The sequence below is a fragment of the Bombina bombina genome, chromosome 1 (assembly GCF_027579735.1).
Source record: "Bombina bombina isolate aBomBom1 chromosome 1, aBomBom1.pri, whole genome shotgun sequence".
Lineage (NCBI taxonomy): Eukaryota > Metazoa > Chordata > Amphibia > Anura > Bombinatoridae > Bombina > Bombina bombina.
Window position 1 is genome coordinate 1,211,733,331 of NC_069499.1, and position 15,568 is coordinate 1,211,748,898.

Sequence of the window (15,568 nt, forward strand, 5' to 3'; positions counted from 1 at the left end):
TTTCATTTTTATTTTACTGACCACTTTAACACCATGAGTATCAACATAAGCATAGTGAAGAAGGACACCCTTCATACAAATATATTCTGTTTATTTTAACTGGCTTGACATTTGATAGACAGGAATATCATAATTTATGTAAGAACTTACCTGATAAATTCATTTCTTTCATATTAGCAAGAGTCCATGAGCTAGTGACGTATGGGATATACATTCCTACCAGGAGGGGCAAAGTTTCCCAAACCTCAAAATGCCTACAAATACACCACTCACCACACCCACAATTCAGTTTAACGAATAGCCAAGAAGTGGGGTGATAAAAAAGTGCGAAAGCATATAAAATAAGGAATTGGAATAATTGTGCTTTATACAAAATCATAACCACCACAAAAAAAGGGCGGGCCTCATGGACTCTTGCTAATATGAAAGAAATGAATTTATCAGGTAAGTTCTTACATAAATTATGTTTTCTTTCATGTAATTAGCAAGAGTCCATGAGCTAGTGACGTATGGGATAATGACTACCCAAGATGTGGATCTTTCCACACAAGAGTCACTAGAGAGGGAGGGATAAAATAAAGACAGCCAATTCCTGCTGAAAATAATCCACACCCAAAATAAAGTTTAACGAAAAACATAAGCAGAAGATTCAAACTGAAACCGCTGCCTGAAGTACTTTTCTACCAAAAACTGCTTCAGAAGAAGAAAATACATCAAAATGGTAGAATTTAGTAAAAGTATGCAAAGAGGACCAAGTTGCTGCCCAGGAAATAGAAACTGACCTAGTAGAATGAGCTGTAATTCTCTGAGGCGGAGTTTTACCCGACTCAACATAGGCAAGATGAATTAAAGATTTCAACCAAGATGCCAAAGAAATGGCAGAAGCTTTCTGGCCTTTTCTAGAACCTGAAAAGATAACAAATAGACTAGAAGTCTTACGAAAAGATTTCGTAGCTTCAACATAATATTTCAAAGCTCTAACAACATCCAAAGAATGCAACGATTTCTCCTTAGAATTCTTAGGATTAGGACATAATGAAGGAACCACAATTTCTCTACTAAAGTTGTTGGAATTCACAACTTTAGGTAAAAATTCAAAAGAAGTTCGCAACACCGCCTTATCCTGATGAAAAATCAGAAAAGGAGACTCACAAGAAAGAGCAGATAATTCAGAAACTCTTCTGGCAGAAGAGATGGCCAAAAGGAACAAAACTTTCCAAGAAAGTAATTTAATGTCCAATGAATGCATAGGTTCAAACGGAGGAGCTTGAAGAGCTCCCAGAACCAAATTCAAACTCCAAGGAGGAGAAATTGACTTAATGACAGGTTTTATACGAACCAAAGCTTGTACAAAACAATGAATATCAGGAAGAATAGCAATCTTTCTGTGAAAAAGAACAGAAAGAGCAGAGATTTGTCCTTTCAAAGAACTTGCGGACAAAACCCTTATCTAAACCATCCTGAAGAAACTGTAAAATTCTCGGTATTCTAAAAGAATGCCAGGAAAAATGATGAGAAAGACACCAAGAAATATAAGTCTTCCAGACTCTATAATATATCTCTAGAGATACAGATTTACGAGCCTGTAACATAGTATTAATCACAGAGTCAGAGAAACCTCTTTGACCAAGAATCAAGCGTTCAATCTCCATACCTTTAAATTTAAGGATTTCAGATCCTGATGGAAAAAAGGACCTTGTGACAGAAGGTCTGGTCTTAACGGAAGAGTCCACGGTTGGCAAGAGGCCATCCGGACAAGATCCGCATACCAAAACCTGTGAGGCCATGCCGGAGCTACCAGCAGAACAAACGAGCATTCCTTCAGAATCTTGGAGATTACTCTTGGAAGAAGAACTAGAGGCGGAAAGATATAGGCAGGATGATACTTCCAAGGAAGTGATAATGCATCCACTGCCTCCGCCTGAGGATCCCGGGATCTGGACAGATACCTGGGAAGTTTCTTGTTTAGATGGGACGCCATCAGATCTATTTCTGGAAGTTCCCACATTTGAACAATCTGAAGAAATACCTCTGGGTGAAGAGACCATTCGCCCGGATGCAACGTTTGGCGACTGAGATAATCCGCTTCCCAATTGTCTACACCTGGGATATGAACCGCAGAGATTAGACAGGAGCTGGATTCCGCCCAAACCAAAATTCGAGATACTTCTTTCATAGCCAGAGGACTGTGAGTCCCTCCTTGATGATTGATGTATGCCACAGTTGTGACATTGTCTGTCTGAAAACAAATGAACGATTCTCTCTTCAGAAGAGGCCAAAACTGAAGAGCTCTGAAAATTGCACGGAGTTCCAAAATATTGATCGGTAATCTCACCTCCTGAGATTCCCAAACTCCTTGTGCCGTCAGAGATCCCCACACAGCTCCCCAACCTGTGAGACTTGCATCTGTTGAAATTACAGTCCAGGTCGGAAGCACAAAAGAAGCCCCCTGAATTAAACGATGGTGATCTGTCCACCATGTTAGAGAGTGTCGAACAATCGGTTTTAAAGATATTAATTGAGATATCTTCGTGTAATCCTTGCACCATTGCTTCAGCATACAGAGCTGAAGAGGTCGCATGTGAAAACGAGAAAAGGGGATCGCGTCCGATGCAGCAGTCATAAGACCTAGAATTTCCATGCATAAGGCTACCGAAGGGAATGATTGTGACTGAAGGTTTCGACAAGCTGTAATCAACTTTAGACGTCTCTGGTCTGTTAAAGACAGAGTCATGGACACTGAATCCATCTGGAAACCCAGAAAGGTTACCCTTGTCTGAGGAATCAAAGAACTTTTTGGTAAATTGATCCTCCAACCATGATCTTGAAGAAACAACACAAGTCGATTCGTATGAGATTCTGCTAAATGTAAAGACTGAGCAAGTACCAAGATATCGTCCAAATAAGGAAATACCACAATACCCTGTTCTCTGATTACAGACAGCAGGGCACCGAGAACCTTTGTAAAAATTCTTGGAGCTGTAGCTAGGCCAAACGGCAGAGCCACGAACTGGTAATGCTTGTCCAGAAACGAGAATCTCAGGAACTGATAATGATCTGGATGAATCGGAATATGCAGATATGCATCCTGTAAATCTATTGTGGACATATAATTCCCTTGCTGAACAAAAGGTAAGATAGTCCTTACAGTTACCATCTTGAACGTTGGTATCCTTACATAACGATTCAATATTTTTAGATCCAGAACTGGTCTGAAAGAATTCTCCTTCTTTGGTACAATGAAGAGATTTGAATAAAACCCCATCCCCTGTTCCGGAACTGGAACTGGCATAATTACTCCAGTCAACTCTAGATCTGAAACACATTTCAGAAATGCTTGAGCTTTTACTGGATTTACTGGGACACAGGAAAGAAAAAATCTCTTTGCAGGAGGTCTCAACTTGAAACCAATTCTGTACCCTTCTGAAACAATGCTCTGAATCCAAAGATTGTGAACAGAATTGATCCAAATTTCCTTGAAAAAACGTAACCTGCCCCCTACCAGCTGAGCTGGAATGAGGGCCGCACCTTCATGTGGACTTAGAAGCAGGCTTTGCCTTTCTAGCTGGCTTGGATTTATTCCAGACTGGAGATGGTCTCCAAACTGAAACTGCTCCTGAGGATGAAGGATCAGGCTTTTGTTCTTTGTTGAAACGAAAGGAACGAAAACGATTATTAGCCCTGTTTTTACCTTTAGATTTTTTATCCTGTGGTAAAAAAGTTCCTTTCCCACCAGTAACAGTTGAAATAATGGAATCCAACTGAGAACCAAATAATTTGTTACCCTGGAAAGAAATGGAAAGTAAAGTTGATTTAGAAGCCATATCAGCATTCCAAGTTTTAAGCCATAAAGCTCTTCTAGCTAAAATAGCTAGAGACATAAACCTGACATCAACTCTGATAATATCAAAAATGGCATCACAGATAAAATTATTAGCATGCTGAAGAAGAATAATAATATCATGAGAATCACGATGTGTTACTTGTTGCGCTAAAGTTTCCAACCAAAAAGTTGAAGCTGCAGCAACATCAGCCAAAGATATAGCAGGTCTAAGAAGATTACCTGAACACAGATAAGCTTTTCTTAGAAAGGACTCAATTTTCCTATCTAGAGGATCCTTAAACGAAGTACCATCTGACGTAGGAATAGTAGTACGTTTAGCAAGGGTAGAAATAGCCCCATCAACTTTAGGGATCTTGTCCCAAAATTCTAATCTGTCAGACGGCACAGGATATAATTGCTTAAAACGTTTAGAAGGAGTAAATGAATTACCCAAATTATCCCATTCTTTGGAAATTACTGCAGAAATAGCATTAGGAACAGGAAAAACTTCTGGAATAACCACAGGAGCTTTAAATACCTTATCTAAACGTTTAGAATTAGTATCAAGAGGACCAGAATCCTCTATTTCTAAAGCAATTAGAACTTCTTTAAGTAAAGAACGAATAAATTCCATTTTAAATAAATATGAAGATTTATCAGCATCAACCTCAGAGACAGAATCCTCTGAACCAGAGGAATCATCAGAATCAGAATGATGATGTTCATTTAAAAATTCATCTGTAGGGAGAGAAGTTTTAAAAGATTTTTTACGTTTACTAGAAGGAGAAATAACAGACATAGCCTTCTTTATGGATTCAGAAACAAAATCTCTTATATTATCAGGAACATTTTGCACCTTAGATGTTGAAGGAACTGCAACAGGCAATGGTACTTTACTAAAGGAAATATTATCTGCTTTAACAAGTTTGTCATGACAATCAATACAAACAACAGCTGGAGGAATAGCTACCAAAAGTTTACAGCAGATACACTTAGCTTTGGTAGATTCAGCACTTGACAGCGATTTTCCTGTAGTATCTTCTGACTCAGATGCAACGTGAGACATCTTGCAATATGTAAGAGAAAAAACAACATATATATAAAGCAAAATTGATCAAATTCCTTAAATGACAGTTTCAGGAATGGGAAAAAATGCCAAAGAACAAGCTTCTAGCAACCAGAAGCAATAAAAAATGAGACTTAAATAATGTGGAGACAAAAGTGACGCCCATATTTTTTCGCGCCAAATAAGACGCCCACATTATTAGGCCCCTAAATGCTTTTTGGCGGCAAAAATGACGCCACATCCGGAACGCCGACATTTTTGCCGCAAAATAACGTCAAAAAATGACGCAACTTCCGGCGACACGTATGACGCCGGAAACGGAAATAGAATTTTTGCGCCAAAAAAGTCCGCGCCAAGAATGACGCAATAAAATGAAGCATTTTCAGCCCCCGCGAGCCTAACAGCCCACAGGGAAAAAGTCAAATTTTAAGGTAAGAAAAATGTTAAATTAAAATGCATTATCCCAAATATGAAACTGACTGTCTGAAAATAAGGAAAGTTGAACATTCTGAGTCAAGGCAAATAAATGTTTGAATACATATATTTAGAACTTTATAAACAAAGTGCCCAACCATAGCTAGGAGTGTCACAGAAAATAAGACTTACTTACCCCAGGACACTCATCTACATATAGCAGATAGCCAAACCAGTACTGAAACGAGAATCAGCAGAGGTAATGGTATATATAAGAGTATATCGTCGATCTGAAAAGGGAGGTAAGAGATGAATCTCTACGACCGATAACAGAGAACCTATGAAATAGACCCCTTAGAAGGAGATCACTGCATTCAAATAGGCAATACTCTCCTCACATCCCTCTGACATTCACTGCACGCTGAGAGGAAAACCGGGCTCCAACTTGCTGCGGAGCGCATATCAACGTAGAATCTAGCACAAACTTACTTCACCACCTCCATCGGAGGCAAAGTTTGTAAAACAGAATTGTGGGTGTGGTGAGGGGTGTATTTGTAGGCATTTTGAGGTTTGGGAAACTTTGCCCCTCCTGGTAGGAATGTATATCCCATACGTCACTAGCTCATGGACTCTTGCTAATTACATGAAAGAAATGTATGTTAAAGTCATAGGAATCAGGTGAGTGGTAAAAAAAATAAACATAACTGAGTAAGAATTTAATCAGACTAAAATATTTAAAATAAAGCAGTTGAATTAGAGGGGAGCAGTTGATGATAATAGTAAATTACATTTTCTTGTTCCTCTTATGTTAAAGGGACACTAAACCCAATTTTTTTCTTTTGTAATTCATAAAGAACATGTAATTTTAAGCAACTTTCTAATTTACTCCTACTATCAATTTTTCTTCGTTCTCTTGCTATCATTATTTAAAAAAGAAGGCATCTAAGCGTTTTTTGGTTTCAGTACTCTGGACAGCACTTTTTTATTGGTGGATGAATTTATCCACCAATCAGCAAGGACAACCCAGGTTGTTCACCAAAAATGGGCCGGCATCTAAACTTACATTCTTGCATTTCAAATAAAGATACCAAGAGAATGAAGAAAATTTGATAATAGTAGTAAATTAGAAAGTTGCTTAAAATTTCATGCTCAATCTAAATCAAGAAATAATTTTTTTGGGTACAGTGTCCCTTTAAACTTTCATGATTCAGATAGCACATGCAGTTTTAAAAGACTTTCCAATTTGCTTCCAGTCTTTTTTCTATGCACACTTTAGGAGGCACCAACTCCTACTGAGCATTTACAAGAGTTTACAATGTATACGAATCAATGATTGGCAGATGGATGTCATATGATACAGGAGGCCAGCAAATTAAAGGGAATTTTGTCATTTGTTAGAAAAAAAAACCAGAATTTATGCTTACCTGATAAATTACTTTCTCCAACGGTGTGTCCGGTCCACTGCGTCATCCTTACTTGTGGGAATATCTCTTCCCCAACAGGAAATGGCAAAGAGTCCCAGCAAAGCTGGCCATATAGTCCCTCCTAGGCTCCGCCCACACCAGTCATTCGACCGACGGACAGGAGGAAAAATATAGGAGAAACCATATGGTACCGTGGTGACTGTAGTTAGAGAAAATAATTCATCAGACCTGATTAAAAAAACCAGGGCGGGCCGTGGACCGGACACACCGTTGGAGAAAGTAATTTATCAGGTAAGCATAAATTTTGTTTTCTCCAACATTGGTGTGTCCGGTCCACGGCGTCATCCTTACTTGTGGGAACCAATACCAAAGCTTTAGGACACGGATGAAGGGAGGGAGCAAATCAGGTTACCTAAACGGAAGGCACCACGGCTTGCAAAACCTTTCTCCCAAAAATAGCCTCCGAAGAAGCAAAAGTATCAAATTTGTAAAATTTGGCAAAAGTGTGCAGTGAAGACCAAGTCGCTGCCTTACATATCTGGTCAACAGAAGCCTCGTTCTTGAAGGCCCATGTGGAAGCCACAGCCCTAGTGGAGTGAGCTGTGATTCTTTCAGGAGGCTGCCGTCTGGCAGTCTCGTAAGCCAATCGGATGATGCTTTTAAGTCAAAAGGAAAGAGAGGTAGAAGTCGCTTTTTGACCTCTCCTTTTGCCAGAATAGACAACAAACAAAGAAGATGTTTGTCTGAAATCTTTTGTAGCCTCTAAATAGAATTTTAGAGCACGGACTACGTCCAAATTGTGTAACAAACGTTCCTTCTTTGAAACTGGATTCGGACATAAAGAAGGTACAACTATCTCCTGGTTAATATTCTTGTTAGAAACAACCTTTGGAAGAAAACCAGGTTTAGTACGCAAAACCACCTTATCTGCATGGAACACCAGATCAGGCGGAGAACACTGCAAAGCAGATAACTCTGAAACTCTTCTAGCAGAAGAAATAGCAACCAAAAACAAAACTTTCCAAGATAGTAACTTAATATCTATGGAATGTAAAGGTTCAAACGGAACCCCTTGAAGAACTGAAAGAACTAAATTTAGACTCCAGGGAGGAGTCAAAGGTCTGTAAACAGGCTTGATCCTAACCAGAGCCTGAACAAATGCTTGAACATCTGGCACAGCTGCCAGTCTTTTGTGTAGTAAGACAGATAAAGCAGAGATCTGTCCCTTTAGAGAACTTGCAGATAATCCTTTCTCCAAACCTTCTTGTAGAAAGGAGAGAATCTTAGGAATTTTTATCTTATTCCATGGGAATCCTTTGGATTCACACCAACAGATATATCTTTTCCATATTTTATGGTAAATCTTTCTAGTTACTGGTTTTCTGGCCTGAACCAGAGTATCTATCACAGAATCTGAAAACCCACGCTTTGATAGAATCAAGCGTTCAATCTCCAAGCCGTCAGCTGGAGGGAGACCAGATTTGGATATTCGAATGGACCCTGAACAAGAAGGTCCTGTCTCAAAGGTAGCTTCCATGGTGGAACCGATGACATATTCACCAGGTCTGCATACCAAGTCCTGCGTGGCCACGCAGGAGCTATCAAGATCACAGAGGCCCTCTCCTGTTTGATCCTGGCTACCAGCCTGGGAATGAGAGGAAACGGTGCAAATACATAAGCTAGACTGAAGGTCCAAGGTGCTACTAGTGCATCTACTAGAGTCGCCTTGGCATCCCTGGATCTGGACCCGTAGCAAGGAACCTTGAAGTTCTGACGAGACGCCATCAGATCCATGTCTGGAATGCCCCATAATTGAGTTAGTTGGGCAAAAATCTCCGGGTGGAGTTCCCACTCCCCCGGATGGTATGTCTGACGACTCAGATAATCCGCTTCCCAGTTTTCCACACCTGGGATGTGGATCGCAGATAGGTGGCAGGAGTGATCCTCCGCCCATTGTATTATTTTGGTCACTTCTTTCATCGCCAGGGAACTCCTTGTTCCCCCCTGATGATTGATATACGCAACGGTCGTCATGTTGTCTGATTGGAATCTTATGAATCTGGCCTTTGCTAGCTGAGGCCAAGCCCTGAGAGCATTGAAGATCGCTCTTAGTTCCAGAATGTTTATCGGGAGAAGAGACTCTTCCCGAGACCATAGTCCCTGAGTTTTCAGGGATTCCCAGACCGCGCCCCAGCCCACTAGACTGGCGTCGGTCGTGACAATGACCCACTCTGGTCTGCGGAAGCTCATTCCCTGGGATAGATGGTCCAGGGTCAGCCACCAACGGAGTGAATCTCTGGTCTTCTGATCTACTTGAATCATTGGAGACAAGTCTGTATAGTCCCCATTCCACTGTTTGAGCATGCACAGTTGTAATGGTCTTAGATGAATTTGTGCAAAAGGAACTATGTCCATTGCTGCAACCATCAACCCTACTACTTCCATGCACTGCGCTATGGAAGGACGTGGAACAGAATGAAGAACTTGACAAGTGCTTAGAAGTTTTGACTTTCTGAGCTCTGTCAGAAAAATCCTCATTTCTAAGGAATCTATTATTGTTCCCAAGAAGGGAACTCTTATTGACGGAGACAGAGAACTTTTTTCTATGTTCATCTTTCATCCGTGTGATCTGAGAAAGGCCAGAACGATGTCTGTATGAGCCTTTGCTTTTGACAGGGACGACGCTTGTATTAGAATGTCGTCCAAGTATGGTACTACTGCAATGCCCCTCGGTCTTAGAACCGCTAGAAGGGACCTGAGTACCTTTGTGAAAATCCTTGGAGCAGTGGCTAACCCGAATGGGAGGGCCACAAACTGGTAATGTTTGTCCAGAAAGGCGAACCTTAGGAACTGATGATGTTCTTTGTGGATAGGAATATGTAGGTACGCATCCTTTAGATCCACGGTAGTCATAAATTGACCTTCCTGGATAGTGGGTAGAATCGTTCGAATGGTTTCCATCTTGAACGATGGTACCCTGAGAAATTTGTTTAGGATCTTCAAATCCAAAATTGGTCTGAAGGTTCCCTCTTTTTTGGGAACTACGAACAGATTTGAATAAAATCCCATTCCTTGTTCCTTTATTGGAACTGGGTGTATCACTCCCATCTTTAACAGGTCTTCTACACAATGTAAGAATGCCTGTCTCTTTATTTGGTTTAAGGATAAGTGAGAAATGTGGAACCTTCCCCTTGGGGGTAGTTCCCTGAATTCCAGAAGATAACCCTGAGAAACTATTTCTAGTGCCCAGGAATCCTAAACATCTCTTGCCCAAGCCTGAGCAAAGAGAGAGAGTCTGCCCCCTACTAGATCCGGTCCCGGATCGGCGGCTACTCCTTCATGCTGTTTTGTTAGCAGCAGCAGGCTTCTTGGCCTGCTTACCCTTGTTCCAGCCTTGCATAGGTTTCCAGGCTGGTTTGGGCTGTGAGGCATTACCCTCTTGCTTAGAGGATGCAGAATTAGAGGCCGGTCCGTTCCTGAAATTGCGAAAGGAACGAAAATTAGACTTATTCTTGGCCTTGAAAGGCCTATCTTGTGGAAGGGCGTGGCCCTTTCCCCCAGTGATATCTGAGATAATCTCTTTCAATTCTGGTCCAAATAGAGTTTTACCTTTGAAAGGGATGTTAAGCAATTTTGTCTTATCCGAAGGCACAGACATGTTAAACAGGCTTAAACTTGTCAATTAAAGGGACACTAAACCCAAACATTTTCTTTCATGATTCAGGTAGAGAATAGAATTTTAAATAACATTCCAATTGAAATCTATTATCTAATTTGCTTCATTCTTTAGATATCCTTTGTTGAAGAAATAGCAATGCACATGTGTGAGCCAATCACACGAGGCATCTATGTGCATCTACCAATCAGCAGCTACTGAGCATATCTAGATATGCCTTTCAGCAAAGAATATCAAGAGAATGAAGCTAATTAGATAATAGAAGTACATTAGAAAGTTGTTTAAAATCACATGCTCTTTCTAAATCATGAAAGAAAATTTTTGGGTTTCATGTCCCTTTAAGCACAAAAACCGTTTTAAAACAAAACCGTTACTGTCTCTTTAAATTTTAAAACAGAAACACTTTATTACTGAATATGTGAAAAAGTATGAAGGAATTGTTCAAAAATTACCAAAATTTCACCACAGTGTCTTAAAGCATTAAGAGTATTGCACACCAATTTTCAGAGCTTTAACCCTTAAAATAACGGAACCGGAGCCGTTAACAAATTTAACCCCTATACAGTCCCAGCTACAGCCTTTGCTGAGACCTCACCAAGCCCAGAGGGGAATACGATACCAAATGACGCCTTCTAGAAACTTTTCCAGCTACTTTCAGATCCTCACACATGCATCTGCATGTCTTGCTCTCAAAAACAACTGTGCAGTAATGGCGCGAAAATGAGGCTCAGCCTACAACTGGGAAGGCCCTCCCTGACTGGAAAAGGTGTCTAACATAGTGCCTGCCGTTAAAAAACGTTCCCCAAGTTTATAAATGTGAATTATCAGCATAAACATGTATAAAATGTCCAAATAAAGCAATTGATTTAGCCCATAAAAGTGTCTACCAGTTTTATAGCCCATATTAAGCCCTTTATTCTGTTTGAGACTAAGAAAATGGCTTACCGGTCCCCACTCCCCATGAGGGGAAATGACAGCCTTCCAGCATTACACAGTCTTGTTAGAAATATGGCTAGTCATACCTTAAGCAGAAAAGTCTGCTAACTGTTTCCCCCAACTGAAGTTACTTCATCTCAACAGTCCTATGTGGAAACAGCAATCGATTTTAGTTACTGTCTGCTAAAATCATCTTCCTCTCACAAACAGAAATCTTCATCCTTTTCTGTTTCAGAGTAAATAGTACATACCAGCATTATTTTAAAATAACAAACACTTGATAGAAGAATAAAAACTACATTTAAACACCAAAAAACTCTTAACCATCTCCGTGGAGATGTTGCCTGTGCAACGGCAAAGAGAATGACTGGGGTGGGCGGAGCCTAGGAGGGACTATATGGCCAGCTTTGCTGGGACTCTTTGCCATTTCCTGTTGGGGAAGAGATATTCCCACAAGTAAGGATGACGCCGTGGACCGGACACACCAATGTTGGAGAAATCTATTGCTCATTTAAAATTCAAAGTACTTCATATTGCAGTGTCTTTTTATCATGCAATTTATGATTATTCACTTATACTTTAATTAAAGGTATTTTAGCCTGTTTTAAGCGTTTAAAAAAAAAAAAAAAGTGAAGGCTTTATCTGAAATCTTGTATTGTTCTTAAATGGTCAGTAAACACCTTTTAACTACAAGACATTTCTGTTGTGTTGCTATAGAACATTAGCCAAGTCTAAAAGTTTTTAAAACAAATGAAAAATAATTGCTGTAAAAAGCATGTTCAACTGCCAAACTCCACCAAGCATATGCCTTTATTTGGAGGAGCAACAGACAAGGCTAGCCACTGTCATAAAGTTAGTGTAAAATGCATTGTTTTGCAGTTATCTGATAATGCCAATTAGGGATATATATGTATCAGAGTTAGCCTTGATAAATTGTCAGTGTGCATTTCAAGTTTCATGATAGTAAAAATCCACCAGGATGAGGTAATAAACTATAATATTGCAGAGCTTTGCTCCACTCCATCTTCCGGCAATTCCCTACCACTCTCAGTTATTCATATGGCAAAGCAGAGAAGGAAAGCTAGAAAATAAGAAATGACCTAAGGGATGTGTGCAAATGAAGTGCAAAACGGGACCTGCCGCCAAATGGAGATGATGATAAACAGGTGCTATCCCCATCATGAAAGCAATTTATCAGGCGAGAATGTGAAGCCTTCTTAGGAGCTGGATACAAAATCATGTAGCACAATTGCCTGATTAATTGTTCCTGTGAATACCAACTTTGGGGGGGGGAAAAGTACGTTCCAAAAAACAGCCTTATCCTGATGAAAAATCATCAAAGGAGACTAACAAAGTGGAGCAGAAAGCTCTGAAAAATGGTGAGTGAAAGAAAAGGCCAGCAGCAACTTACAGGTTTAAAGGGACATGAAACTCTTTTTTCTTTCAGGATTCAAAAAGAAAAAATTTAAATAACTTTACAGCTTCTATTATCAAATTTGCTTAATTTCGTTAATATCCTTTGCTGAAGGAGCAGCAATGCACTACTGAGAGAAATCTGAACACATCTAGTCAGCCAATCACAAAAGATAAATGTGTGCAGGAACCAATCACCTAACGTAGGATATGTACATACCAAAAGAACAAAGTACATTTGAAAATAAGTGAATATAAAAGTGTGATAAAATGATATGCTCTTTCTGAATCATGCAACTTTAATTTTGAGATTCCAATGCAAAGTATTGCGGGTCAAATGGAAAAAAAAATATCTGTATATCAGGGAATTTAGTAAACTTCCTATGAAAGAATAAACAGAAATCTGACTCTTCAGAGAACTTGAATTTTAGGAATTCAAAAGGACTTCCAATGAAAATGTCTAGCTGCACGCTATGCCAGATATGTTCTCATAGACATATCTGTAACAGGCTTCCTAGCTTGGATCAAAGTCTCAATCGCCTTGTCAGACAAGCTTCTATCAAAGAAATGTGTTCAAACCTTTATTTGCAGAAAACGACAAAAAAGATGCAGTATTTTCATACCTCGAATAATGAAAAGATGTACCAATAAAAGCATCCTCAAATAAAGCACACAAGTAGTAAAATTTAAGAACAGGAAGAAAATATACAAGTTTGTAATAAAAATAGGGAGTCAAATACTCTTTTTTTCCAAATCTGGCCTTGAATCAATTCCTCATAAGAAATGTCTTAAACATTTAGTAAGCATTAATCAGAAGTGAAATTGTAGTCTTTGCTGGCAAACACCATTGAAGTTTAATTACCAGAAGGTTACTTCCATCCTTTTAATTTGTTTAGAATATAGATATGAAGCCATATATTCACATTGAAGCTTCCATCTATTTATTTATTTTTTTAAATCAGGAAACAAATTTGAGGTATAATAAACAGATGTCTTGGGAGAGAGCCTGAAACTAAGTGAACTGGAGTAAAGATCCTGAAACTAAACCACTTACTTGGCTCAGCATAGATCATAAAAGCTTTAAAAGACAAGAGGAAAATAACAGATTCTCTAGGAAATGAGTCAAAAGATAATGACTCTATAGTCTTTACTACTGAATACACCATGCAGTATGACACTATTGTTAAGATCCTTAAAAAGCACATGCACCTTTTGCTGGGTGATAATGTCCTGAAAACCCTTTGTTAAGAATTGTAGATTTGTCCCAAATAAACCTAGAACTCTAGCCCAGTCAATGTCTACCAGTCTGGTTAAAACAGAGAAAAACAATACTACAATGATAGAATCCAAATGGTTAAAACACAGAGGTAATTACAGATGTGGCAGCAGAAACAGCCACACCTGTACTAACATTTTAAAGGAGTGACACTTTTGAATCAAGTGTCACTAATCAAAAATTTCAGATTGACTTTTACGCAAATTGCAGTACACAATAGGTAATTTACTTGTTGACCTGCAATCTGTGTAAGAACCAATATGTAGGTAAAACTTCTAGGGAGTTCAGAAAGAGTGGGGGAATACATCAGGGATGTCAAAAACTATGTAAGGGATTCAGCAGTAGCAAGACATTTTAATGGCATACATTTCACTAACAAAGCCAATATATCTGCCCAGGTTATAGATTTAGCTAGAACTCCTATGAGGGGAGGAAATAGAGGAAAGATGTTAGATAAGGAGGAGTTATTTTGGATCCTAAAATTGATCCTAAAATTTAAAACAAGAATGCCCCTGGGAATGAATAGGAAATGTGATATCAACTATTTCATAGATAACTAGGTTAGTCTCTTTATTGTAGAATTAAGCTCCACTTTTTTAAATTACCTGATGAAACGACCAGTCTGTGGTCGAGAAATGCGTTGTTTGTTAATAAAGCATTCAATTTTTAAACACTACTGAAGTTGTCAGCCTGTTTGCTACTATTAGTGCCGTCCGGTTTCCAATTCAAAGACGCCGCACCTGACGGAACTCGCTCCAGATACAAACCACTGGGAATAAGTCTGCTAGCCGCTGAAAGTGCTAGTCTGCCTGATAGCACTGGTCACAGTACAGTGCCACTACCTTTGGTAAGCCTCCTTTTTTCCACCTTATATTACCATTTCATAAAGGTCATACTACACTATGTGGCGCCCTCTTCTTGTTTTACTCCTTTAGAATTGCCTTGCACCGGTCAAGAGGAGCTGCCTGCTTTCATTACAGTTATTGCCTAAAAGGATTTTCAAACATCCACTACTACCAGACTTACTTTTCATCTGACTTGGTAACAAACAAGCCATCTATTTAAGAACATTTTGGGATTTACTTTGCATTGTTCTTATCATCAAGTGCTCTCTCTTCAGCGTATATTTTTTATTTTATATTTTTATTTTCCATTTTAAATGATTTAATATTGTTTTATTTTGTTCTCATTCTTTATTCATTGTTTGCTTTTTCGTTTATCATCAAATTTCATATCATCATTTTATTTTCTGGTCTCCACATTTTATTCTGTGAATTCACTTTTATATTTGCATTTTTTAATGAGAGCGCGCTCCTCTATCAGATCCATCCCTTCTTGGGATCTGTAGAATGTTTTTATAGATTTAGCTAGAACTCCTATGAGGGGAGGAAATAGAGGAAAGATGTTAGATAAGGAGGAGTTATTTTGGATCCTAAAATTGATCCTAAAATTTAAAACAAGAATGCCCCTGGGAATGAATAGGAAATGTCATAGATAACTAGGTTAGTCTCTTTACTGTAGAATTAAGCTCCACTTTCCC

At 39.1% G+C, this 15,568-nt stretch overlaps 1 protein-coding gene across 1 annotated transcript in view; it reads right to left on the reverse strand.

Annotated features, from left to right (window-relative positions):
* Positions 1–15,568, reverse strand: part of LRCH2 (leucine rich repeats and calponin homology domain containing 2) — a 600,694-nt gene that overhangs the window by 97,537 nt on the left and 487,589 nt on the right. The window lies entirely within an intron of this gene.